The 4,720-nt window shown below is 39.4% G+C and overlaps 1 non-coding gene across 1 annotated transcript; it reads right to left on the bottom strand.

Moving 5' to 3' along the window:
• Positions 1–2,868: 2,868 nt before the first annotated feature.
• Positions 2,869–2,975, bottom strand: LOC122475554. Its single transcript, XR_006295236.1, has one exon. It is a non-coding gene; the product is annotated as a U6 spliceosomal RNA (small nuclear RNA).
• Positions 2,976–4,720: the final 1,745 nt, after the last annotated feature.

Raw genomic sequence — 4,720 nt, 5'->3', positions numbered from 1 at the left:
GAATGATACTTACTATTTATTTACTAGGTCCTCTTATTTACTAATCCTATGGAAGTATATTCAAACTATACTAGACCAGTTTTTCTCAAAGAGCTGGGCTAAATTAAGACTTTTTAGAAGTCCTGAGCATTGGAAGATTATGGTGCCTCTAATATTTATCTCATATTTATTAAATAATAAAACTATGTAACAAGGTAATTAGACATTAAAATAGAAAGTGCATGAAAGCTAAAATTAAAACTAGCGTCTTTCTAGAAATGAACACACTTGTCAAAGCTAAACTTTATCATTTGCAAATTTATCCTAAGTAAATTCTTTGTCTTCCATTAGATAATTAACCACTGCCAATGAGTGTTCCACAGAATGTAGCCAAAATTGTCCTTTGGTTCAATAAATTTGGGAAATGCTAAATATAATATCTCCCCAATAGATATTAGGCTATTAATTGTTTTAAGAGGCCCCAAATTAATAAAAACAATTTAAAATTATTTAACTCCATATATTATAATTTGACCACAGAACTATTTTTCATGTAATTCCAAATAATGTCCCATAAAATAAGTTTTCCTCTTTGCAAACTTTGGAAAATACTACAGAAAAACTGCATCATTTTCTAGTTATTATGTGTTGGGAACTATTCTAAAATATTTATGCACTATACCTTATTTATAACATGTCAGATTTGAGGCATCAGTATATACTATAAGGTAAATATTATGATTTTTTTTTTTTGGTAGATGAGGAAATTGAGACAGGTCATATAGCTTTCAGTAATAGAGCTAGAATTCAGACATCATTTACTTCTTTTCATAATTTTCCAAGTATAGAGCAGCAGCCCTTCATTTTTTCTTTCCTGGGAACTGATTCTCCTCTTTTCATCTGTGTTGATTTAAACTTCAGAGCCCCACCTCTTATCTAGTAGACTTCTGCCCGCTGATTCACCAAGTCCTCATTCCTTAATTCCCATGTGGCTCTTACTTTAAACTCATTCTATTTTTCAGATGAGACTGATACTAGAAAACAGCATGGGGTTGTACATTTCATCAGTGGCCTGCCACAGACCTCTCTGAGTCTTTTTAAAATCAGGAGGGCCCTGAAGGGCTAAAGACAGTTGCTATGGTGTTAGATGGCTAGAGGAAGGAAAGAAAAGTAAACAAATAAGGTAGATATCAGGAGAGAATGAGATGTTAGGGGGAAGCCATTGATGAGTTGGATATACCCTGTCTTCAGTTCTCAATCTCCAAACTGGGAGAAAAAAATTTGAGAGTATCAGAAAGTAATACTGTTACCCAGAAATCCTGGGCATCTCAAAATATTCAAGGGACTTCCAGCAAGTCTTTTTCAAGGAGTGAGATATAACAGGGTTTGTTGACAACCTTGTAATAGGATTTTCATCATAAAAAGTATAAAGTAAATAAGGATTTGTAAACTGCCGTGTCTATAATATGTGTGTTTATTTGTGTGTGTGTGTGTGTGTGTGTGTGTGTGTGTGTGTGTGTGTAATGTTATTTGGCACCATTTCCTTGGCAAATTCTACAAATAATAAATGTAATTTCTTTAATCAGGACATAATTAAAACCATTGAATGGTGTTCAGCTCCGCTGAAATCAAATGATCCACTAATTCATTCATTATAAAATGCGTTGGGTATCTCCTAAGTTATGGCTTCTAGAAGCTTAGTCAGCCACTAAAGGTTTCAAGCGCTTGAATATGTACTTTGGAAGGTTAAAGTCATACCAAAATTTTAGCTACTTTTATATTTCATGCCTGCATCATGTATGCTTTCTGTTATGGTGACTCTTCAGATAGCTGGCAAAGGTGTGGGTAGTTAAAGAAATGAATGGGGGAATATTAGAAATAAACACAGCTGTTCATATCAGAAAGCAAAACAACCAACAAGCCATATTAAAGAGGTCTTAAAAGGTGCACATGGTGCCTGATTTAGAGCTCTGTGGGCTAAGGTTTCTGAGAGGTTTGTTTTTTTCCCTGCAGTCCCTACAATGTACAGAATGCAGTCTTGCTTGATTATTCTTTACATTGTTAATAAACTTGGTTGAGCAAACTCTCATCTGTTCACTCTAACAAGCTTCCTTGGCTGTTGGGAATGCATAAGCTTGCGAGCCTCTAGTTTTGCTTTGGGGGTAGGATTGTGAAGGGGAAGGTCAATGCCATAGAGTAAGTGCAATGCCCACAAACCTGGGACCAGGGGATTGACAATCACTTTTAACTGGTCATTACTTTGAAAGAAAGTAGGTATATTTGAGGGTGCCTCTTTAACAGGGAGACACACACACAAGATTATGAGGGTGCTGGTTTGTGCAAATGCAAGGTTGGGGAAGAGTGCACCATTGGATCAAGGTGCTGAAACAAAAATCACTTCTTCAAACAAAATCAATGATTTTAGAGTTGTACGGTTGGACACAGGTATGCAGCTTTACTGAGTTGTAATTAACATGCAATAAACAACAAATATTTTAAGTTTTGGCATGTTTACACCTATGAAGCCATCACCACAATCAAGATGGTGAACATAGCTACCACTTTCTAAAGTTTCCTCATGCTTCTTTGTCATCTTTTTGTGTGCTTCCACTCATTCTTGTCCCACTCACCCCAATCCCAGGTAGTCACTGATCTGTTTTCTTCCACACTAGATTAGTTTGCATTTTCTAGATTTTACAACAATTGAATCTTACAGTATGTACTCTTTTGTCTGGCTTCTAATTATCTAAATATTATTTGGGGACTCATCCATGTTGTAGTTCAACAGTTAATTCTTTTTTATTGCTGAGTTACATTTCAGTGAATGGATATACCAGTTTGGTTATCCACTAACCTATTGATGGACAGGTGTATTTGTATTGATTTTTTTTCAATATGGAATGCTTCACGAATTTGCATGTTATCCTTATGCAGGGGCCATGCTAATCTACTCTGTATCATTCCAATTTTAGTATATGTGCTGCCAAATGGAGCACTGTATTGGTGTTCTATTGCTGTGTAACAAATGACCCCCAAACTTAGAAACTTAGAAGAGTAAAATATTTATTATCTCAATTCTTGTGGGTCAGGAATCTGCACACAGCTTGGCTGAGTACCTCTAGCTCAGGGTCTCCCAAGGTGTCAGCCAGGGCTGCAGTAGTCTGAAGACTCCACTGGAGGAGGATCTACTTCCAAGCTTGCTCACAGGGCAGGCCAGACAGGCTGGCCTCAGGTTCCCTAGAGAGATAGGCTAAGGTAGGCTATGGTGGCTGACAAAGTCTAAAAACTCAGTGGCTCAACATGATAAAGTTTAGTTTTGGCTCCCACCGCAGTTAGGTGCAGATCAGGTAGCACATATGTATCTGTAGTCTTACAACACATGGCTTCCACAATCATAGTGGAACAAAAGGAAGGGCTGCATGGTTATGCAAGATGTTTTCTTTTTTTTTTTTAATGTTTATTCATTTTTGAGACAGATCATGAGCTGGGTATAGGCAGGGGTGGGGGGACAGAGGATCCGAAGGGGACTCCGCACTGACAGCAGAGAGCCCGATGTGGGACTTGAACTCACGAGCCATGAGATCATGACCTGAGCTGAAGTCGGATGCTCAACTGACTAAGCCATCCAGATGCCCTCTGCAGGATATTTTCTGAGAGCCAAGCCTAGAAGTGCCTCACATTGCATCGTCCTACATTCCGTTGCCGGAACCCAGTCCCAAAGCCCCAATCTAACTGTGAGGGGGAATAAGCAATTAAGTATTGTTGAGCACTAAATAGCATATGCCCTTACTCCAGGATAAGCTTCTGAACCTCATTAGGGCCAAGACTTTGCCTTCTTTTTGGTTGAATCTGCAATTCATATTCAGTTCCAGGCACATAAACAGGTGCTCAACAAATATTTGTATTAGGCTTTCAGTTATATAATTTCAAAACTTCTATGAGGCAATTATTATCATCCCCATTGCTATGAATAACCTGAGGATCAGAGAAGTTGTATAACAGACTTAAATGCATACATTGGTTAGTCACTAAACTTGGCCCTGAGTTTGTGCTTCCATGTTCAATTAACGTTATGTGATATCATATCTCTTGATCAGCCCTGTGTTAGTGAATTCTAGCATAACTTTAATGGTAGAGCCAGAGGGCACTGATGGTGACAAGGCCCATACTACCAGGCATAACCCTTTTCTCATTTGGTGGGAGTCCCCCAAGCCCTCCCTTTAGCTTTTGTGGCAGGAGACAGACAGTGAGCCTGGAATCTGCCCTCACCTTCCATGGTCTTTTGTTCTCCTGGTTGCCGAGATGCTGAAGTGATGCCCAGCTGCAGCCATAGCTCTGCTGCCTCTGTGCCAGCCCAGTTAGGACTGTGTGCTCCCACGTGCAATTTCTTGAAGACACACCCTCCAGCCCTTGGGCAAGCAGCCTCCCCGGAGGCTGAGCCACTGGGCTTTCCCCAAAAAAATTTGTTTTAAATTTGTTTATGCTTATTTATTTATTTATTTATTTAGAGAATGAATTAGCAGGGAAGGGGCAGAGGGAAGGAGAGAGAGAATCCCAAGCAAGATCTGTGTTGTCAGGAGAAATCGAGAGCTGGACACTCAACCAACTGAGCCATCAGGTACCCTGGACTTGACAAAGTTATAACCTTTTGGGGCATATGGGTGGGTCAGTCGGTTAAGCATCCGACTTCAGCTCAGGTCATGATCTCACAGCTCATGAGTCTGAGCCCCACAGCTCAGAT

This window comes from Prionailurus bengalensis, chromosome D4 (genome assembly GCF_016509475.1).
Source record: "Prionailurus bengalensis isolate Pbe53 chromosome D4, Fcat_Pben_1.1_paternal_pri, whole genome shotgun sequence".
Taxonomy (NCBI): domain Eukaryota; kingdom Metazoa; phylum Chordata; class Mammalia; order Carnivora; family Felidae; genus Prionailurus; species Prionailurus bengalensis.
This window is presented reverse-complemented; position numbering and strand designations above follow the sequence as displayed.